This window comes from Belonocnema kinseyi, chromosome 1 (genome assembly GCF_010883055.1).
Source record: "Belonocnema kinseyi isolate 2016_QV_RU_SX_M_011 chromosome 1, B_treatae_v1, whole genome shotgun sequence".
In the NCBI taxonomy this organism is placed as follows: domain Eukaryota; kingdom Metazoa; phylum Arthropoda; class Insecta; order Hymenoptera; family Cynipidae; genus Belonocnema; species Belonocnema kinseyi.
In genome coordinates, this window is record NC_046657.1 from 21790524 (window position 1) to 21815162 (window position 24639).

Below are 24639 nucleotides of genomic sequence, written 5' to 3' on the forward strand. Positions count from 1 at the left end.
TATTAATCATATTTACCAAAAAAAGGTTCGCTGTAACAACTTAAGGGAAATTTCCATTTAATTTACCCACATAGAAAATGTTAAGAATATTTCAAATAACTGTTCTATTTCAGAAAAATATAATCACAAAAAAAAGAAAATTGTTAAAAAAAAGTTCTCTCTATTGTTTATTTATTATTTGTTCATAGCTAGAAAGCCAATACAAGGTTAAACATTTCGGAAATAGGCGCAACTTTCTAGCATTACTATAAGAAAAAACAGTTAAAAATTTCTAGAATTATTCAAAAAGTATATTATTTAAAATAATAATAAATTGTTTGAACAATTATGTTTCTTTGTCTCAGTTAACTATTAACTTACTCTACGTGAAGTGATGGCTAAAAATAAAAAATTTCAGTTAAAACCGCAACTGTGTGGCATTACTCTAGGAGAACATAATTACAAATAGTATTAACTTATTTAAACAATTATTTTTATCAAATTTTATTTTATTTTTACCTCTTTATAAGTGAAAAGTAGAAAAAAGTTGAAATTTTCAACAACAACAAAAACACGCCACTTTCTAAAGTTATTCAAAGATAATACTATTTAAAATAATAATATATTGTTTAAACAATTGTTATGTTAATAAGTATTGATTATGATCTAAGTTAAAATTGATACAAAAGTTTAATATTTAAGAAAATAACCGCGACTTTCTAGGATTATTCAAGTATAATATTATTAAAAAATAATGATAAAATGCTCAAAAAATTATTTTTGTCAACCTACATTTATAAGTACCTCATTCTATGTACAAATATCTGGCATTACTATAGGTTACTATATACTTGCTGGCAATAATAATTTGTTTAAACAATTGTGTTTGTCAAATTGTATTAATTTTTATCTAGCTCTGAGTAAAAAATGAAAAAAATTAATATTTTAGAAAAACCCCGTAACGTTTTAGCATTATTCAAAGAGACTTTTATTAAAAATAATAATAAATTGTATAACGATTATATTTGTTAACCACAATTAATTAGTGTATCACTCTAGTTACGCAGTAAACAAACAGTGGATAATTTTAGTAAAAAATGCAACTTTCTAGCATTACCCTAAAATACTTTCATAATAAGTAATAATAAATTATTTAAACGATTATTTTTGCCTGCGACTTTTTAACTCTGGTTCGAGAGAAAATTGCTAAGAACAGGATTAAATTGTTTAAACAATGTATGTAAACATCTAATTGTTAGTGAGAAGTAGTATTTCATGCGTTAGAATCAATTTGGATTTAAAAAAGCTGCAACAAATTATAATTAACGCTTGGAATTCGCAAAACCCAATTTTTAACTAATGGCGTTTCTTTGGGACACTATAAAATATACTTATGGGGCTGATATTAAAAAAATAATGATTAATTCGAATTCTGTAGATAATTATGAAGAGATTCGAGTTTCAATTCGATTTACCTAATATTGACGATTCGGAATAAAATTGATAAAAACGTATTTTTTTCTTATTGGAAATATCTGTTTTCATGGGGCTTGCGGAACTTTAAATATCATTTTTTAACGCATTTACTTTTTTGTAGATTTAAAAAAATTTGGGGACGATTTGCATAGAAATTCAGTTTCTATGACAATAATTAGTGCAGTATAGTATAGTACAATAATAAAATGTACTCCTGACGAAAAATGGCAAGAAACTCTCTTCGTGGCAAATTGTTGGTGGACGTCCTCATATGGCAGCAGAAATTCTATAGTGTGAACCCTCAGGCCTTATAGGTATTATTCTCGCTTTTCTCCCTAGTTAATGACCCAAGTCAAAGCGTGTCAGCTCGTGAAACTGCAACCCCAATTTTATGAACGAGTGACACATAAACCACCCTCTTTTTTATCCCATACCCTCATGTAGCTACTCTTTTAGGGCTACATAAGACGGGAACTGTTAGGTGAAACTACGTCCACAAAAATTGATGGCGAATCATATTTTATTATAAATTAGAATAAAAATAATTCCCCTCTCTTAAGAAAAAAGGTTGCTTTATTTTACAACATTTTGTTAAGGATTTTACAGAACATTTTTTTAGGTTGGCCGTTGGACAGGGAAATCGGGAAAGCCGGGAATTTTCTGAGACCGGGAAAACGGGGAAAGTATTTCTTGGCCGGAAATTTCACTTTTCAGAAGAAAAATTTGTCCAAATTCGAGACCAATAATTTTTCGAATAGTTACTTGATTTGATATCTTTTTCAATGACGATATCATTCAGTTCACAATGCGTAATTAAAAAAAATATTATTCAACAAATTTTTCATTTTAGATTTTCTAGGAAATAGCTAAATTTTCAACAAAACAGTTTTATTTTTATCCAAGAAAGAGGCAATATTTATACGGAAAAAGGTAAAGTTTAAATAAAAAAAAATTTCATTAAAAATAGTTTTTATCAAAAAAAGATTTCAGTTAACTAATCAGCAACAAAATATGAATTTTAAACAAAAGGTTTAAAATTCATAACGTACAACTCACAATTACTGAACGATTTGGACCCGAAAAAATTCTAAAACACGCTGGTAAGGTTTCAAAGAGATTTGCTGAGCAAGATTTTAAAAAAAAGGCTTTCAATTTTTTCTAAATTAACAAATAGGATTCAAAAAATTTAAATATTTTTTATTTGACGTTCCAGGTGCTCCAGAATAATATGAAAATTGTTGAAATCGCCTAAGTTTCACAGAATAACAATAATAAATTGAATAATAAAAAAAATATAATGATAAAGAAATTTTTTCTTGATATTATGATTGTTAATATTAATTACAAATTCAATAAACAAATGCATTAATCAGGCATTTTTTTTTACAGAAAACTTCGTTCTTTTTAAGGTCATTTTTTAATTAGAAACCTTATGCTAATTTTAGAAAACTTTATAATTTGGTGAATAATCTTATGATTTTTATGAATAAATTCAATTAAAAAATGCATAGATAAGACATTTGTCGGAAGAAAAATTTGTTTTTCTCAATGAAAACCTTTTTGGTTCAGAACTTTATGATAATTTCAGAAAGACTGACAAAAAAAACGAACTTTTCTGTCCACAGATGCCCGAATAATGCATTTGTTTGTTAACTTCATTGAAAAAAATCATAAAATTTATTAACTAATTTTTTATTTTGTTGAAATTATCATAAAGTTCCTAATTTTAAGAAATTACATTGAAAAAACGAAGTCTTCTGTCAATAAATTGCCTGATTAATACATGTGTTTATAATATTAAAAATTTTAATCTCAAGAAGAAATTCCTTCATAATTATATTGTTTTTATCAAAAAAATGTTCAACAAATAATTTGTTTGTAAGAAATTCTTTTGTTCATTATATAATATTGGAATATCTTTAACTAATTTTGCTCTGCAAAAATTAGGCGATTTCAACAATTTTCATGTTATTCACGAGCACCGATAACGTCAAATAGGAAGAATGGCATTTTTTCGGCATATTTGTTTATTTATAAAAAAATTAAAACCCTATTTTAATAGTCAGGGTCGACAACTATATTAGAAATCTTATCATCTTTTCAAACAATTTTTTGTTTGCAATTTTTTGTTGCAATTTTTTTCTTAATAAACAAATATGATTTTAAAAGATGGCTTTTTTTCTATTTGGCGCGCCTGATGCTCATCAATAATAAGAAAATGGTTAAAATCGCCTGAGTTTCATAGAGTAATATTAGTTAAAGATAATCCAAAATTATATAATAAATAAACAAAAAATCTTATATTGACAGATATTTTAATAAAAACAATATAATGATTAAGAAATTCGTCCTTATAATTATTTTTGTTAATATTATAAACAAATTAAATAAACAAATGCATGAATGAGGCATTTTTCGAGTGAAAATTTTTTTAAATTTTAGTCCTCTCAGTTCGGAACTGCATGACAATTTCAGAATTTTTTTTTTTAAACACATTTAACAAACAAACGCATTATTTGGGCATTGACCAATTTCGACGTCAAATTTTTTAATTAAACACTTCATGATAATTTCAGCAAAGTTATAATTTTTTTTATCAATTTTATGTGTACTGAATTTTTTTAAACATCACAGAATTTTCGAATAAGTATGAGTGTTAATGAAATTATAATTAAGTTTTCAATCAAAAAGATTAAATCAAAAGAAAATAATTTTTCTGTCCACAGATGCCCAAATAATGCATGTACTTATTAAAGTTGTTAAAAAAATCATAAAATTTATCAATTTATCATGAATTTTGCTAAATTTATTATATAGATTTCAATTAAAAAGTTTAAAATCGAAAAAAATTTCTTTAATTGATGCCCCAATAATGAATTTTTATAATTCTATTTTGTTTAAAAAATCATAAAATTGATAAAAAAGTTATGAATTTTGCTAAAATGATCATAAACTTCCTAATTAAAAAAGTCCAGATCGAAAAAAAACGAATTTTTCTTTCGACAGATGCCTGATTAATGTATTTTTTTATTAAATTTGTCAAAAAGATAATAAAATTGATCAAATAATTATTTATGTTGCTAAAATTATCATGAAGTTCCGAGCAAAAGGACTGGCATTAAAAGAAAGAAATTTTTGTACCAAGAAATGCCCGAATAATACATTTGTTTATAAAAGTTTTTAAAAAAATCATAAGATTAAGCAAAAAATTATGATATTTGCTCAAATTATAATAAAGTTCCTAATTTAATCAACTGAAAAAAACGAATTTTTTTATCAAAAAGTGTCGGATTAATATATTGGTTTGTTAAATTTTTTTTCAATAGTAACAATAATAATCTCAAGAAGAAATTTCTTTATAATTATATTGTTTTTATCCAAATGTCTTGCCATATAATTCGAAAAAACGTAAAATTATGAAAACTCGTAATAAACATTCTTTCGACATATAATTTGTTTATAAAAATTGTGTTGTTATTATAAAATAGTTAAACGTCTTTAACTGATGTTACTCTATAAAGCATAGGCGATTTAAATAATTTTACAGTTATTAAGGAGCACCGAGAACGACCAATAGAAAAAATGGTAATTTTTTACGTCATATTTGTTTATTTAAAAGAAATGGAAATCCTAATTTTAAAATCAGACTTGACAGCTCTCTTAAAAATCTTATTAGGTTTTTTCCAAATTTTGTGTTGTCCAAATCGGTCAATATCTGTGAGTTGTACATTATTTAGAACCAAAAAAGTCATTTTTTTTCTCACATAGTGGTAAGAGCACGCGACTGGCAATTTGTAGACCTCTGGTTCGATCCCCAGCGGAGCGAAGGGGAGGGATCTTTTTTCAATAATAGAATTTAATTTTTTAAAAGAATTTTTTCATATTTCTCAAGACGAATACCTCATAAAAATACCGAAAGAATCTGGAATTCACACAGGTTTTTAAATTAGTTCTTCCTCGAGTCATCCTGTAAATTTGAGTTTATTTGAAGTTTATTATTTATTTTTATATTTAATTGAAATATATTTCATAATTGCAAATGAGGAAATATAGTTCAGAATTTATACAAATTAATAATAATTTAATAAATGCTTTTATTAGCTAACATTTTTCTCTTTAATTTATTTGATTCTTTAAAAAAGAAGATAATATCCTTCTTATCCTGATTTTCATTAAAAAAATGAAATCTGGATGCAGGTATTAATTTGTAAGCGATACTAGATTGCTCTTTGCCACGAGATGTTACGTGACCAGTTTTGAATCTGTTATACGATACATCCCATATTATCGAGAAAACCTATCCTTCTATTTCATAATGAACAGATTTATCAAAGTTTTAATGATAAAAGTCAAGATGCCAGATGATAACTTTGAAGATTTAAGATTGATTTTAATTTAATCAAAAACTGAAATTGAAAAGAAAAAAAGAAAATCTGACACATAAAATATATTATCAATTTTGAACAATTTTTAGAGCCTCCCCCCCCCCATACTGACTGGGGCCTGCGATAAATGAATACAAATTTTCATAATTTATAGATACTTCCACCTCTCCTAGCTTCCCCCGATAACATTCCCCTTCCTCTACCTCCTTTCTCCAACCATTACTTCCTCCCCGCCACTGTTCTCCCTCATATATAATCATTTCTCCTACTTCTCCTCAATTTTGCTATCATCTCCTTCCTCATGTTCTCTATTTCCCCCTCCCCATTACTTTCAAATACCGCTAGTTCCCCTCAACTTATTTTCCCTACGTTGGCCTACTCCCCCTCATTTCCCCTAAATTTGCATACTCCCCTTTATTTCCCTTAGAGGACGTCATAAAATATGTTACCAATTTTGCACTGTTTTTGCCTATTCCAAATTGTGGAGCTTGTGATAAATAAATAAGAATCTTTTACATTTTATGGATACTTCCCCCTCTCCTCGCTTCCCCATACGTCCCTTCTCCAGCCTTTACTTCCTTATTACTATTCATCCTGATTTATAATACTTTTTCCTACTGCCCAGTACTCCCAATCACTTCTTCTACTCCCCAACCCTAACATTCACTACTTCCCTTTTCTCGTTAAACCTTACTTCCCCTATTTCCTCTCCTCTAATTTCCCCTAATTTCTCCTAACTTCGCCTAATTCTCCTCCTTTCCCCTAGAGGTAGTCCATAAAATACATGACCAATTTTGGAATATTTATCCCCCCCCCTCGACCACCCTTTTCGACAACCGTAGCCCCCCCCCCGTCTCTAAATTAACAAAGCTGATGGGTATACAGAACTTACACTTTTCTTCGTTTTCGGCAATTTGTAATGAATTTTTTTTATAGAGAGTAAAATTCTCAAACATGAAGACTAAAAAAATAGTTGAATTTTCAAAAAAATAATTAAACTTTTGGCAAAATAGTTGAATTTTTTCCCTAAAAAGATAAATATTCACCTATAATATACTTTTTATTTAAGAGAAATAAATTTCTAAGCAAATATTTGACTTTTTAGATCAAAAATTTTACTTTGTTATTAAAATTGAAATATTTAGACTTTCAGTTTGAAACATTAATATTCAGCAACAACAAAAAACGAATTGTTAACAAAATATTTTAACCCTCGGCAAAAAAGATCATTTTATAAAATAGAAGATTGATTTTGTTCATTAAAGACGAATTCTTAACAAAATACATGAATTTGAACCAAACAGTTGAATTTCTCACCCGATACAATACATTTTTAACAAAAAAGTACATTTTCTACCAAGTGGTTAATTTTTAAATGAATAGTTTAATTTTTAACAAAGTAGTTTAATTTGCTGCCAAAATAGTTAAATTTTCAACATCAACAAAGTTATATAATTTTTTAACCAAAATTCAAATAGTTATATTTTCAGTTTCAAAAAATTAATGAAAGAAAGATGAATTCCTTACAACTTAAATTAAACCAAGAAGACGAATTTTTAACAAAATAGTTAAAGCCTCAGCCAAAATGATCATTATATAAAACAGAAGGTTAATTTTCACAAAGCAGTTGAATTTCCCATCCGACACAATTCATTTTCAACAAATAAGTAAATTTTCCATCTAGTAGATAATTTTCCAAATAAATAGTTTAAATTGTAATGAAATAGATGAATTTGCTAACAACATAGTTCAATTGCAAAAAGAATAATAAAAATAATTTTTCAGCAAAAAATGAAATAGTTAATTCTCAGTTTAGAAAATTAATTTTTAAGAAAAAAAAAGGTCTCTCGACAAAATAAATGAAATCAAAAGGACCAATTTGTAACAAAATAGTTGAATCCTCAGCTAAAGAATTTAATTTCTAACTAAATAGTTGAATTTAAAAAAAAAACAAACAATTTTTCAAGAAAAAAGTTGAATAGTTACATTTTTAATTTAAACAAATAATTTTAAACCAAAAAAAGAATTTTCTATAAGTTAAATTTAACCAAAGGTCATATTTTTAATAATATAGTTGAATACTTAGCAAACATGATTATTTTACAAAACAGAAGATTAATTTTTCTGCTCAAAAAGCGGATTTTCAAAAAAATACCTAAACTTTCCACCTTTTTGTTGAATTTTCCATGCGACACAGTGCATTTTCAACAAGAAAGGAAATTTTCTTCCTACCAGTTAATTTGTCAAAGAAATGATTTTATTTTAAACCAAGTAGTTAAATTTTGAACCAAAATAATTAATTTTTTAAGTAAATAGTTGATTTTTCCACAGCAGAAAAATAATAATTTTTCAATAAAAAATGGAACAGTTAAGACAATCTTTAAAAACGAATTCTCTGAAAGATAAACTAAACTAAAAGGACAAATTTAAAAAAAAATGAATTTTTAGATAAAATGGTTAAATTTTCAAATAAATGGAATATTAAAACAAAACAATAAAAAAAATATGAAATGGCTCCATTTTCAGTTTAAAAAATTAATTTTCAAATAAAAAAAAATGAATTCTCTAGTAGTTAAATTAAACCAAAAAGACGAATTTTGAACAAAAAATTTTAATCCTCAGCCAAAATAATCATCATACTAAACAGAAAATTAATTTTCTACTCAAAATCGGAATTTTCAACAAAAGACATCAATTTTCCACAAACCAGTTGAATTTTCTACCTAACAAAATGAATTTTCAAAAAAAGGTTCTAGGTTTTTAAAATATTTAAATAAATATTTTAATTTTCAACCAAATAGTTGAATTTGCTATTAAAAATAGTGGCGTTATCAAAACAGCTGAGTTTTTAACAATATAATTAAACTTCTAACAAAACAGTTGAAGTTTCAAACAAAAACAATTAAAATTCTACCGAAAAAGGTAAAATATAAGAAAATTTGGTTAAAAATTAACTTTTTATTAAAAATTTATTATTTTGCTAGAAAATTCTACTACATATTTTGGTAAAAAATTGAATGGCTTCGTTAAAAAGATGACTATTTATTTGAAAATTTAAGTATGAAAAGTTAAATATTCAACTATTAAATAGAAAATTCATCGAGATATTCATGTTGTTTGTAGAAAATTCATCTTTTTGGTTGAATATTCAACGGTTTTGTTAAAAATTTGTCTTTCTTATTTTAATTAAATTGGTTTAAAATTAATTTTTTTTCTTCAAAATAATTTTTGAAACTAACCTTTGAATGATTCCATTTTTGGTGCAAAGTTGTTCTTTTTTCGTTGAAAATGCCAAATATTTAGATAGAAATTCATCTTTCTCGATTCGTAATTAACTTTCTTCTTGAAAAAATATCTTTTTTGGTTTAAGAGTCAACTGTTTTTGAAAAATTGGTGTTTTTATGTAGAAAAATAATTTTATTTGTTGAAAATTCGTATTGTTTGTTGTTCAATTGAACCGGTTAAAATTTTTTCCCTTTTTGTTGAAAAGTAATTTTTACACTGTAAATGTAACTTTTCCATTTTCGGTTCGGAAATTATCTTTTTAAGTGGCAAAGACAACTATATAGTTGACAATGAAGTTTTCTTTTTGGTTTTTACTGAAACTGTTTGGTTAAAAACTTTTTTTTGTTTGTTGAAAATTCGTCTTTTCATTTTGAAAGTTTATCTTTTTTAATAGATTTTTTGGTTGAAAATTCAAGTAATTTCTTACAGATTTTTCTCATTCGCTTTTGTTTTTATATTAATGCAACTTTTTGGTAAAAAATTGTTTTCTGCAGTTAAAAATTCATCTTTTTGGGTCGAAAATTCGACTATTTGTTGAAAATTTAATATATTTCAACTTAATTGTATTTAAAAGAATTTTATTTCTTTTATTAGTGGAAAAAACAGATGAAAATGAGCAATCAGTTTAAGAAAGGAAGAAAGTATACATTAAAACGATCGTTAAAAGAGTACGAGGGCAATAAAAAGAGGGGAGAATGTTTCTAAGTAGTGTAGGTCAATATTATGTCAGCCTTGCGAGCTAATAGTTACTTATGTGCACATTTTTTTTATTCCTTCGTAAAGCTGCCTTTCTTTTAGCACATTATTATCGCAATCTCGACAAACAGGCTTACAACATTTCTTTCGTCTTAAATTTAAAACCTAAACCTTTTTTGATTATTCATAAGCTCTGCAATATTGCAAATTATCCAACCAAATAGTTGAGTATTCAATCAATACAAAAACTTCGTAATGTAAATGATAAAACATGAGTTTGATTTTAAATAAAAAATAATTCGAATTTAACTAAAAAATACAAAATTTTAACAAAAAATGTAATATTTAATATTTTAACCAAATCATTTTAATTTTAAATAAAAAACAGACCAATTTAACGTAAAAATATGAATTCTCAATGGAAAATGTAGTAATTGATATTTTATTAACAAAATATTTTTATTTTTAATTAAGGACAGTCAAATTCGACCAAAATTAATGATTTTTTTAACAAAATGGTTGAATAGTCAACCGAAACAGATTTAATTTTAACCCAACATTTTTTCTTTTAATCAAAAAAAAAAAAAATGTTCCTAAAAGAGATAGATTTTCAAAACAGAAAGATATTTTATTTAAAATAGAAAAAATAAGATATAAGAAGTTTTTATTTAAGTTGATTTTTTTTATCCGAAAATATGAATTTTTATCCAAACGTTTAATTTTCAATGTAAAAAATTTGTTTCCAACAAAAAAGAATGGATTTTGAACAAAGTAGTTGAACTTTTAACCAATTAGTTTAATTTTTAACAAGAAGATATGAATTTTAGAAAAATGTTTTAAGTTGCAATCAAGTAGATTATATTTTAAGGAAGATTTATTTTAGAAAAAAAATTCAAATTCAGTGTAAAATACATATTTTTAACAGGATAGATGAATATTAAACTAAAACGGATCAATTTTTAAACAAAAGAATAAAAGATTTCTAACAAATAAATTTTTGACAAAATAGTTCAACGTTTAACTAAGTAGTTGAATTTTTAATGAAAAAAATTTTTTTTCTATAGAAAAAGAGGAATATACTACAAAATACACCAATTTTTAACCACATAGTTCAATTTTAAAATAAAAGCAAACCATTTTCAACAAAAAATGGAATCGTTGAATTTTCAGTTAAAATAAATTAATTCTCAACAACAAAAAATGAATTTTTGACACAATAAATAACAGTTCAACTTGAGATGAATTTCCAATGAAAAATTTGATAGTTGTTTTTTTAACTAAAAACAAAATTTTCATCCAAAAGTGTATGAGCTAAATTTTCAGTAGAATAGTTGAATATTCAACTAAATTTGTTTTTTAACAAAAATTAAATATTTGAATTTTCAGTTGAAAAATTAATTTGAAAACAAACAAAAAAGGAGAATTTTCAATAAAATCGTTCATGCTTGAAACAATAATATGAAAGTGTAACAGAATAGTTCAATTTTCAACCAACTAGTTGAATTTTTAACAAAAAAAGCAGTTAAAAAAATGTTTAGTTTGAATTTTGCCACAAAAAAAAAACGAATCTAAATAGGATCAATTATCAACTGAGAAATATTAATTTTCTAACAAAAATGGAAAAAGTGTCACCTGGGGGGGGGGGGGGGGGGGGGGGGGGGGGGCAGAAGTTCCGGAAAAATGTATCACGTATTTTGTGAATGGAGTTTATGTATATTTATTTGAAAATAAATAGTTGAATTTTCTACCAACAACAGAATGATAAAATTTTTGAATTAAAAAACTAATTTTCTATAAAGAAAAAAATGTTCAATAAAGTATTTAAATTCTCCACTAATATGAAGACTCTTCTACCATCAAAATTACTCTGTAAGAAAAGTTTGGAATTTTCTACAGAGTATATTAATTTTTATTCAAAAAGGTCTGAATTATCAACGAAAAATGTAATATTTGCCATTTCAACCTAACAAATAAAATTAAGTTAAACAAGGCAGTTCAATTTTCAACGAAAAAAAAGGATTTTTATTTAAAATGAAGTGTGATTAACAAAAAAATTACTTCATAATAGGATTGTTGTTGATTTAAGTTGTAAAATTTTAAAGAAGCATTCTCTCAGCTTCCAATTCTCAATTAATCAGTCTGTTAAAAAAAAGAAAAAATTTTTTTAAATAAAAATATTGTGAAATTATATGAGATAAATGATTAAAAATAGTAAAAGACATGAAAAAAATTGACATTTTGTTACAAATGAGGTTAGAAAATATAATTCAATTGTTTTGTTACTTGGATGTCATTTTTGAAGTTTTAACAAAAATTTTTTAGTAAATTTTTTGGTTAGGATTAATGTTTCATAAAAATTGTAAACATTGATTATTTTATAGTAGTCAAATCGTTTTAAAATTAAGGAGCAGAACTTGCGTTCTGCTCAATTTTAACGTTTGGTATTGAGAATGAGAAATAGAGAGAGATGGTGTACAAAGGATAAAATATCAGTAGTGTAACTATAATTTCAAAGTAAAAGGTTCAATAGGAAAAAATATGTAAGTTGAGTATAATTGATAATTTTATCTAATTGATTATTTAACTAGTAAGAATATGAGTCTGAAAAAATTGGAAATCAAATTAAAGAATCTAAAATTACCATGGTAGTTAATCGCTTGAAAGAAAAAGAATTCTGAAAGATTTTGATCTTGAAACAGTTTTTAGAGTTGATTCATAATTCAACAGTTTCATGAAATTAGGTAAAGATGTTTTGGACACTTTTAATTTGACAAACCTAGTTTATGAAATTGAATTTTTCACAGAAAACAACTAAGAATAAAATTTGTTGCAGGTAATTTTTTAGAGCAATAAAGAAAAAAACGAAAAGAAAGTTTAACCGATATTTGTGTAAAGTTTATCCTGTGCAGTTAATTTTTGTTGCAGAGAATCTTTCGTCGGAAATCGATGTAAAGTTTATCTTCTGTTTTTTTTTTGTTAGAATGCGAAAAGTGTTATATAGGTCAAACTGAAAGATTACTGTATACTAGGATTAAAGAACACCATGAAAATTTTAGACAGAGTCCAAGAAACCATAAAGTGATAGCAAAATGCCAGGTTCAGACTGGTCATGAAATAGACTGGATAAATGTTCAAGTTCTAGACCATGAGTCTGATAAATTTTAAAGATTGATAGTAACTAATCTCAAACATTATATTTCTTTATATAACATAATTTTAGATTCTTTAATTTGATTTCCAATTTTTTTTAACTTCTATTCTTACTAGTTAAATAATCAATTAGATGAAATTATCAATTATATTAAACTTCCATATTTTTTCCTATTGAACCTTTTATTTCGAAATTATGGTTACACTACTGATATGTTATCCTTTGTACACCATCTCTCTCTATTTTCTAGTTCTCAATACCAAACGTTAAAATGTAGTAGAACGCAAATTTCTGCTTCTTCATTTTTTAAAATGATTTTACCAATATACAATTGAGCATTCTTCACAATTTTGATGAAACAATAATCCTAACCGAAAAATGTACAACACAATTTTTTGACAAACTTCAAAAATGGCGTCCAGGTAACAAAACAATTGAATTATATTTTCTAACCTCATTTGTAACAAAGTGTTCATTTTTTCATGTCGCTTACAATTTTGAATGATTTATCTCATAAAATTTCAAAATATTTTTATTATAAATTTTTTTTCTTTTTTTTAACAGACTAATTGAGAATTAGAACCTGAGAGGATGGTTCTTTTAAATTTTACAACTTTAATCGACCTTAATGAAGTTTTATTCCTGATAAGGAGAGTGCTATACTCTCGAAACGTTGAAATTTTTATCTTCAATAAAGGATCTAACATCTATTCCTTCAATTTTTTTTGTCTAAAGTAAGTCAGCTCCGCCAGAAAAAAAAACACTTTCCAGGTTATGAGTTATGATTAAAGAGTTATGAATTAGACCTTTTGTGTTTTGAGGTAAGACTTCTAAGTTATAATTTGGAAGTTATGAGTTCCCAGTGGGCACAAAATTTGGCGACGTCATTACGACATCGTTACGACATCGTTACGACATTTTTACGACATCCTGTGTCCGTGCCGTTTGCTTTTCAAAACCAACTTTCCTTCACACGAAACGCGATCTCGAGTTGAAAATTTGAGAAACTAAATATGAAGCACTAAGAAACGTTTGTGTGGTCCTAAATTTTAACAATAATGAAAAAAGTTATGATGTACAAATTTTTGTTTGATATTTTCATAATTATAAAAATGCATGACCAGAAAAACGTTTAGTGCTTCATATTTAATTTCACAAATTTTTAACTCGATTTCGCGTTTCGTGTAAACGTAAGTTGGTTTTGAAAAACATGTGAGCCAAATTTTTGAGGTTACGCTCACATGGTCTTAATGATGTTAATTCAGAAAATAAAATATCAGTGATTTGTCTATATACTTTAAATTTAAAAAAATTAAATTTGAAACAAGTTGGTGGCAAGCCTCCTGTTATTAGATACCGCTGAACATGACCTAATTATCTTGATGTCGGTAGAGATAGAACAGCTGATAAAACTATAAACTAAAAATGAAGTGACAGGTGGCGACAGGAACGAAGATTATTCCACTATTAGAATTTTTTGAGGATGATTGGCCAAATGGTCATTTTTGTTTAATAAAAAGGATAAATTTCATAAAATGCATCATTTTCGGGACGTCTAGGTAAATGGTACAAAAAGGCTAGTCGTCCCGAAATTTGGGATGAATAGTCCAAGATGAAAAAAGTACTACGTATCTTGAAATTCGGGACGACTGGACTCAGCCAAACCTATATATTATAAATATAAAATATTTAAGAATGATTATAATTTATCTCTTGGAATTTAAACACAACAATAGCATTTGTGGTGCTATTGCAGATATTGTGTTGCTTCAAACAATTTCCGATATACGGTCCATTTAGCTTAATTAATAATAACGAATGGCTCGTGGTTGACCAGTGGAGCATCTCGTTACTGTGAAACCGGCGTAATTAAACAGCCTCAAAGTATCAAATGCTAACGAGTAATTTTAATGTCATTGTGTCCTTTTCTCGGTAAAGAACTATTGAACTCAGAAGCACTGGAATTGTCAGGAGGAGGGAAGGGGGTACTTCCGGGTCGCTGCAGGATAGGGTAATTGAGACTCTTCTTAATTGACCTCTTGGAAGTTAATGAGGCGTGAAGTCGTGAAACCGTAAACCAACTTCTAGAAAGAAAAACCATCAAACTAAAGATTTTTATAAATTGTCTTTGATTATCAAAATGATAACATGTGAAAATTTATAGGGTGTTATTTGAAAACAAAAATTTCTATATTTAAATATTAGTGACTACACAATTCTAGAAAAAAAAGCTCTAACATATACGTAAAATATATGTAACAATGAACCATTCCATTTGTGACTAATGCCAGTGTTAGTGTGTTTGTTCTATGATGTTATAGAGAGATGACTCGTTTCGGTACAGATCTTCCCCCAAATCAAATTCTAGTTTTTTTTAACAGAAGTTTGTCGGAGCTGAAAAAAGCACGATATTTTTTAAATATCATTGTACATTGTAGTATTATAAATGGCCAGAGTTATGGAAAGAAGGAAAAGTGATGCCAATAGTAAAGAAAGGCACAGGAAAGGAGATTAAAGAATATAGGGTTGTGATGCTGATGCCAACACTGTATGAAGTATATGTAACTATTTTGTCGGAGAGATTGAAGATAGAAGTTGAAGAAAAAAAGATCGAGTCACCGAATCAGACAGGGTTTAGAAAAGGAATGGGGGTAATGGACAACGTATATGTTCTGAACTATCTAGTAAATAAGAGAATTAAAAGGGAAAAAGGGGCAATGATAGCAATGTTTGCGGACTTAAAGGCTGCGTTTGACTCATTAGACCGAGGCGAAATAGAAAAGGTTATTGTGAAAAAGGGGATAAGAGAGGGAATAATATAGAGAGTATCAGAAATTTTTGTAGAGACAAAAAGCAGGGTAAAAGTAGGAGAGCAAGTAGGAGATAGTTTCTGGTTGGTAAGAGGAGTGAGGCCCACTTTCATTAAAAATATTAACATCATATTCAGAAGAAGAAATGAGGAGAAAAGGTTTGGGAGGAGTTAGAATAGGGAAAGGAAAAGATATATACACTGGTATACGCAGACGACATAGTGTTGATTGCAGAGGATACAGAAGGGATAGCGGGCTTCATTACAGAAGTAAAGAAATATTTAGATGGAAAAAGTTGAATATAAATGTAGAAAAGACAAAGATAATGAGGCTTAGAAAAGGTGGGAGAAGGAAGAAAGAATGGACGGGGAGATGGAAGGGATTAATGTTAGAAGAAGTAAAAGAGTTTAAATATTGCGGATATATCTTGCAAATTCATGGAGATCATAAAGCTCATATAAGAGAAAGAATAAAAAAAGCAGCAGGGGTAATGAAACAGATATAAAGAATAGGAAAAAGAAGGTTAGAAAAATTGGAGAAGGAGAATGTGTTTATTTGATATACTGGTATGGTTGGTATTAGTTTATGGAGTAGACATATAGATATGAAAAGAAAGAAAAGATATGGAGTGTTTACAAGAATGGTATAAAAGGTGAACACTAGGGGTAGACTGGACGATGCTAGGATAATAGTGAGAGAAGAAGCGCAAAGAAATTTGAGATGAAGTTCAGGGAGGGAAAGGGAGGGGAGTTAGAGAGAAAGAGTTTGATGAAGGTAAAAGAGAGGAGAGGGAAGGCGATAGAATTAAAAAGATGGGAAGAAGAAAGGAGGGAGTTCTTCAATGCTAGAGACATAGAAGACGGGACTGGAGTAAACTATGAAGAATTGAAAGAAAAGAAGAGGGAAAGAAAATTTATAGAAAGATGGGCGATGATTGAGGTATCCAAACACAATAAATGGTATAGAATGATAAAAAGTAAGGAGTGCCAAAGTATTTAGAAAAGGGATGGGGAGAGAGAACGTGGACCAGAATAGCAAGCTTTAGATTAGGAAACGGGGTAAGGGAGAAGATGTACTGGGAAAAAGAAGAGAATAGAAAGTGTAGAATAGGTGAATGGGAGGAGGAAACATGGGAGCATGTATGAAAAGGATGTAGTAGAGGACTGGAAGATGAAGGAAGCTTGCAAGAGAATGTGTGTTTCAAGAATTCTAAGAGAGATATCTAGCCAGATTTTTTAATTAGATTTTCAATTTTTTATAAATAAACAAATATGACAAAAATAGCTATTTTAATTTAACGTTCCCGGTGCTCGTCAATTCGAGGAAAAGTGTTGAAATAGCCTAAATTTTATAGAGTGATATTACATAAAGATATTCCAATATTATATATTAAACAGCAAAATTTTTCATGAACAAATTATTTGTTGAAAAAATATTTTCTATGATTTCCCATAATCATACTTTTTTTTCTAGTTGCATTGCAAGAAATTTGAATGAAAATTAAATGATTTAAAAAGAATGTTCTCTTAAGATTATAATTCTTGATATTATAAACAAATTTAATGAACAAATGCATTAATTAGGTATATTTGACAGAAAAATTCGTTTTTTTATGGACATTTTTATAAATTAGAAACTTTAAGATAATTTGAGCAAAATTCATAATTTATTGATAAATTGTGTCATTTTTCAAAAACAAATTAAATAAAAAATACATTATTTGGCAATTGTCGGCAGAAAAATTCGGGTGTTTCAATGCCAGTCTTTTCAGTTGGGAACCTTATTAAAGTTTCAGCAACATTCATAATAAGTTTATAAATCTTATGATTTCTTTTAAAAAATTAAATAAAAAAATACATTAATAAGGCATTTGTCTACAGAAAAAATCGTTTCTTTCTATGGCAACTCTTTCAATTAGGATATTAAAAAAAAAAAATTTGTTAATCGACAGATGACCGCGAATAATGCGTTTGTTTCTTGAATTTGTTTTTCAAAAAATATCAAATTTATCGACCAATTATGAATTTTGCTGAAATCATTATGAAGTTCCCCACTAAAAAGACTGACATCGAACAAAAAACTAATTGTTTCTTCCACAGATGCTCGAATATTGCATTTTTTGTTAAATTCGTTTTTGAAAACTTAAAATTTAAAAATTTAATTAATGATTATAAAGCCTAATTAATGTATTTGTTTATAAAAATTATAAAATGGATCGAAAAATTATTAATTTTGCTTAAGTTATCATGAACTTCCTAATTAAAAAAGTTGCCATAGAAAAAAACTAGTTTTTCTGTAGACAAATACCTAATAAATGCATTTGTCGATTAAATTTGTTTGAAGAAATCATAAAATGTATAAAATTATTATTAAAGTTGTTGAAATTGTTATGAAGTTCCCAAATTAAAAGACTGGCATTAAAAAAACCGAAATCTTCTAACGACAAATGCCCCAATAATGCACTTGTTTATTAAATTAGTTTAAAAAATCATAATATTAATCAACTAATTATAAATTTTGATAAAATTATCATAAATTTCCTAATTAAACAAATTTTACCTCGACAACAACGAATATTTCTATCGAAAAATCCCTGATTACTGCATTTGTACATTAACTTTGTTTATAATATAAACAATTGAAATTATAAGAGAAATTTTCTTATAGAATATTGTTGTTATTCAAATCTTTTGCAATATGACTTGAAAAACGTATATTTATGGAAAATCGTAGAAAAAATGTTGTTAAAAAAATAATTTGTTTATAATTTTTTTTGTTAAATTGTCTAATATTGAAATAAATAATGTAATTATATGCAACTGAAGCGATTTCAACAATTTTTGTGTCATTGATGAGCACCGGGAACGTCAAATAGAAGAAATGGCCATTTTTTCGTCATATTTGTTTATTTATAAAAAATTTGAAAACCTGATTCAAAAAGCAGGCTCAATAAATATCTTAGAAATCTTATTAGCTTTTTTTCAAATTTCTTTGCACAAATCGGTGATTATTTGTGGGCTGTACCTTATTTTTAACCAAATAAGTCATTTTTTTTCCACTAAGCGGCCCTCCTTTAGGTACGGAACCAAAAACTTATTTATTTATTAATTAATTTTTATGAAAATACATTAACATAATTGACAATCTTTGAAATACTGTGAAATACATGAATGAAAAAATGTAATTTTTGATTTTCCATTATTTCTTTACGCTGTCAAAATTTGAATTTTCGATTTAAAAAAAAAAATTCAACAAGTTATTATGATAATCTTATAGGGCATTCTGTTCGATTACTATAAATATGCTTACGGAAAATTAATGAATTTTGAAAAAATTTGTCTCAAAAATCTTCAAAATATGCTCACTTTTTGAATTTTTTCCAAAATAGCTGGCTAACGAACTTGATCTTTATTTTAGGATACTAAAAGAGTATTCTAAACGCCAATCCAATCTGTCAATTCTTTCGAAAGAATCAAAAAGTGAATCAAAAAGTGATTTATAAAATATGTGTAAAACTTTTTAAAATTCACAATTTTTGTAATACTATTTTTGCACTAGCACTTTTTTCACCTCTTTTGCACAGTTTATCCGCAAAATGCAATTTTTTTATTTTCTATTACTTATTTATGCTATCAAAATTTTAATCTTCAACCCTGTGAAATAAAATTTTAAAGCTTCTTCAGGGATTTCAGAAATTTCAATATGATACAGAGATTTTCTTAAGACTCCTGGACAATTTTTTATTCAAATAATAATTCTAAAAGAATATTTAAAATAGATTTCAAAACAATTTTGGATGTATGAATAACAATTAAACCATTATTAATTTTTAAGGACCTAAACTTAAAATAATTTTACTGATAATTTAAAAAGTGTTCAGTTAAAAACAATAAAATTAAAAATGATAACATGGATTTATATATATATATATTTTTTTTTTTTAATTGTACTATTTATAAAAGCTTAACAATTATTTATTTATTGAGCTTTAAGAATTCGAAACTTTTTTTGTAAACCTGGAAAAACGGGGAGATCACTAGGATTTTTTTCTTTGATTAAAACGGCTATCCTGAATTAAGAATAAAACTATTATTTTCCAATTTATTAATTTATCTACTATATCATCAGAGATTGTACCTTACCGACAGTAGATCAACCCTCCAAACCATGAAGGCAGAAGAATCTACACAATATCGATCCAGTTGAGAATCTTCAATAACAGAAAATGCTTAACGTCTTAATAAGACTAGATAGAAAATAATATTTTTAAATTAAAATTAAAATTATTTCTTGAAAAAGAAATCCTACTCCATCTTCACTCCATTGGGAATCGAATTAGCGTTATGTTCTTGAATTAAGAGTTCTTATTCTGATCCCTCTAATAGCTTAATTGGAAAAGCACCTGACCGGCAATCGGAAGTTTTGTGGTTCGATTCCTAATGGAGTGAAGATGGAGTAGGATCTTTTTTTTCAAGAAATAATTTTAATTTTAATTTGAAAATATTATGTTATTAATTGTTTTATTTTAATTATAATTATTTAATAAAAACACAAAATAATTTATGATAGAACATAACGTTTTTAATGTCAGAATGCTGATTCAAATATCTAATTTCACCACCATTCAGTTGCTAGTTATTGTCAAAATTTAGAAACAGTTTTATATTTTTACATGTTTGTACTTTGTCGGTTTTCGTCAAATCTCCATGTTTTAAACCCCCTTAGCCAGAAAAAACGATTTTTACGAAGGTGTCTGTCTGTATTCTGTAGGCACGATAACTTTCAAAGATTGATCAGATTGGATTCTCCTTTAGCACACTTTTTTAAGGCCTAAAAAGAAAGCGCAAGTTCGTAAACCAGCTATTTTTGATAAAAATTCAAAAAGTGAGCGCAGTTTAAAAATATTTGAGACCATTTTTTTCAAGATTGGAAAATTCTTTGTACGGCTATTCATAGTACTTGAAAACTCAAATAATTTATCCTTCTGACTTTTTTCGGTGAAAGGAAAACTATCAGAGTTATAGCATTTTCCAAATTCAAAAAACCAAACGAAAATGAACTTTTCAAGCCAAAAAATGCAAGTTATAAAAAAAGTCAAGAAAATAAAAACGTTGATTTTTTAAGGCCTTATAAGAATTTCATAAAAACTTTTCAAATTTTGTCAAAAAGTTGAAAATTCAAATTTTGATCGTACCAAAAATAATGAAAAATTCCATTTTGCAGTCAAACTATGCAAGATACGTAAACAAATGAATTCAATAAAATTGCGCGCCCTGAAAAGATCTACAAATTTGTCATTGATCACTTTTTGACAGGTCGCGTACTTTTTGTTTTAAGTCGTGAAAAACAACATTGAAAGTAAAAAAAAAGTTTTGTACAAACGACACAAGCTTTGAAAAAATTAAATGAAAAAAAGTTACTATTCCAAAAAAAGCCAAAACTCATTTAAATTTTTCGTGAATAAATTTTGATAACGTAGTTTCTGTTTTAATCGTAAAAAATAAGATTACAAAAGGTAATAATAACAATTTATTGAAATCATATACATTTTTCATGGTGGCTAAGAATTAAATTTAATTCCAAATGAGAAACAAATATTAAAGTTATCATTAAAATATGATTGGTACTTTATTTTTCAATATCTGAATAAGTAGCCCCAGGCCGAGGTACAGAAATAAATATAATATACATTTTATAATTTTCGACGTAATCAAGTGCGTAAAATAAGATGCGTGATGAGAATGTATTTGTTAAAGCCAAAAAAGCTTTAACAAAAGAGAATTCACAATCACAAAATAACAGTTGTCGATGCTGTGAACTTTTATGTTAAAGGTTTGCGCACAAGTGTGGGATAAATATAAAGACCGAGCGCGAAGCCCGACATAAATACATTATCAAACGCGAAGCGCGAGAACCAACAGTCGTGCGCCCTAGGCGCGCTAAAACTTTCATTGAAATACAAATTTGAGCCGTCCTGATCGGAGCGCCAATTATCGAATTAGTTCACTGGCCCGGATTGTTGGAGACGATCTTTCGCACACCTTCACCCCCTACTCTTTAGTCCATGCAACCGCTTTCGCGCACGCGCACCGTGTGCAACTCTCAGTCCAGCGCAGTCCAGCGTTCAGCTCGAAATTATTTGTCTGCTCCATTTTTAATAAATTATTTAATTACTGACGTATAACAATTTTAGATAGTTTAATTTTTATCAATCCCTAAGTAAACGTTTTATTTAATAAAAACGTACTAATGTGAGATTTACAGAGAATCTTTCAAGTTCCCCTTGAGGTCTTTTCTAAATCTAGTTATAATTGGTATTAACATATTTCGCTCGATTTCATAAATCATTTTTAAAAACTTGTATTTTTTAGCTTGAAATAAATTTAGTGCATGATTAATTTAAAAACAAGTATAATGAAAATTTCCTTTTCTTCGTAAATGAAAATAAATATAATTGAAAATAAATAAATCAATAAATAAATCAAAATAATTATGACGAAAAGCAAATTTTTTAATGATTTCATTTGGATTCATTAAATTTGTTTGCAATTAAGGAAGGAAATTAGGCGGGAAATGGCTGTAGTTAAGAAAGAAATAAAAAAATGGGAAGAAATCAGGGAAAAGTTGGAAAAGAGGATGGAGTCATTGGAGCAAAAACTAGAGAAGCAGGAAGAAGTTAATAATACAAAGGTAGAGGAGATAAGAGGTAGGATGAAGAAACTTGAAAGCTCGAACGGGAATTATGGTGGGGGCGAGAGTGGGAATAAGGAGATAGAAAGGCTGAGAAACATAGAACAAAGAATAGATAGGAAAGAGAGGGAAGAAAGAAAATTAAACATAGTGATAAAGGGTATAATATTAGAGGGGAAGGAGCTGAAGGAAGGGGTGAACGAAGTACTAAAAAGGATTGATGCTAAGGTAGAGATAGAGAAAATGCGAAATATAGGAAGGGAAGTGAGAAGAGGGGACATAATGGTACTGGTGAAACTAAAGAAATGGGAACACAAGAGGGAGGTGATGACAAAGAAGAGGTTATTATATGGTAGTCCGGAGAGAATAGAGGATGTTTGGACATGGGTAGAAAGGAAGATGCAGTATAAATTAAGGAAAATAGCGGAAGAGGAAAGAAAAAAGGAAAAGAGAACATGGGTTAAGTATGGGAGAATTCAGATAGATGGAGTATGGTGGGATTGGGATGAAGAAAGGGAAGAGATAGTAAGAAATGAGGTGCAGGGAAACTAGAAGAGGAAGGAGCGGGAGATAGGAAAATAAGAAATAGAAAGAAGGAAAAAAAGATGAGAAACGAAAGTAGGGAAGAATGGAGGATTTGTTACTGGAATATAGCAGGATTAGAGAGAAAGGATAAGGAGTTTATGAGAAATTTGATACAATGGGATGTAGTCATAATGATGGAGACGTGGTTAGATGAAAAGGGATGGGAAAGAGTAAGGGGAAGGTTACCAAGTGGTTACAAATGGCAAGTGCAAAATGCAAAGTGGAAGAATAAAAAGGGCAGGACAATGGGAGGAATGGTGATGGGAGTAAGGAATGAATATATGACAGGGAAAGATAAGAAAGACAGGAATGAACAAAAAGAAGGAATAATAGTAGAAAAGGCTATGGTGGGTGGAGAGAAGTGGAAGGTAGTGGGGATTTATGTGAACGGTGATATGCAGGAAAAAGCAGAGGAGATTAAAGAAATGATTGAAGAAAATAAAGAAGAGATTAGGATGATAATAGGTGGTGGTTTCAATGCGAGAACAGGAGACAGAGGAGGAAGGGAATGGGGAGAAGAGAAAGGAAGAAAATCCAAAGATAAGGTACTAAATGGGGAGGGGAAAAAGTTGTTGAAGAGCTTGGAGAAGTTGGGATAGTAATTCTTAAACGGGAATATAGAAGGGGATGAAAAAGGAGAATATACACGCTCAGGAAGTGAAAGGGGAACGGTAATTGATTATGTGATAGTGGATGATGAGGTAAGAGAAAAGGTTAAGAAACTAGAAGTAGGAAAGTATATTGATTCGGATCACTTTCCCTTAATAGCGACATTAGAGGGACAAAAAAGGAATAGCAATATGAGTAAAAGGGGAGCAAATGTAAAAAGTGTAGGAAAAGGGGATTGGTCAAGGGAAGGAAAAGAACAGTTTAGAGGAAAAATAAGAAATATCAAAATGGGAGAGGGAAATGTGGACGAATAGATGGAAAAAATGATAGGAGAAATAAAAATAGGATTAGAGTGCACAAACAATAATGAAGTTAGTAAAGGGGGGAATAGAAGTGAGTGGGATGAGGACTGCAAAGGGAAAAAAGGAGGTCAGAAAGGAATTAAGAAAGTGGAGAAAAGAAAAAAGTAATGGGGAAGAATATAGGAAAAAAAAGAAAGAGTATACTGAATTGTGTTATCAAAAGAAAGAGGAAGAGAATAAAAGGTTTGAGGAAGAGGCGGAGAAGGCTAGCATGGAAGAAGATGTATGGAAGGTAGTAAATTAAGGAAGAAAAAGAAGAAAAAGAGTAAACCAAGATATTGAAATGATAGAATGGAAGAAATATTTTTTGGATTTGCTAGGAGGAGTAGAGAGAAAAGTTGTAAAGGGAGAAAAATATGGTAGAGAAAGAGACGAGGAAGAGGAAATTTCAAGGGAAGAAATAGTTAAAGTTTTAGGAATAATGAAGGATGGAAAGGCACCTGGTATAGATAAGATTCCAAATGAAGTATGGAAATATGGAGGGGAGGAACTAGAGGAATGGGCATGGATAATGTGTAATAGAGTATTGAAAGGAGAGGGGTGGCCAGAGTTATGGAAAGAAGGAGTAGTTATACCAATAGTAAAGAAAGGCAAGGGAGAGGAGGTTAAAG

At 28.0% G+C, this 24639-nt stretch overlaps 1 protein-coding gene across 8 annotated transcripts in view; it reads left to right on the forward strand.

Annotated features, from left to right (window-relative positions):
- LOC117173324 (QRFP-like peptide receptor) overlaps positions 1-24639 on the forward strand; it is a 236992-nt gene that overhangs the window by 98876 nt on the left and 113477 nt on the right. The window lies entirely within an intron of this gene.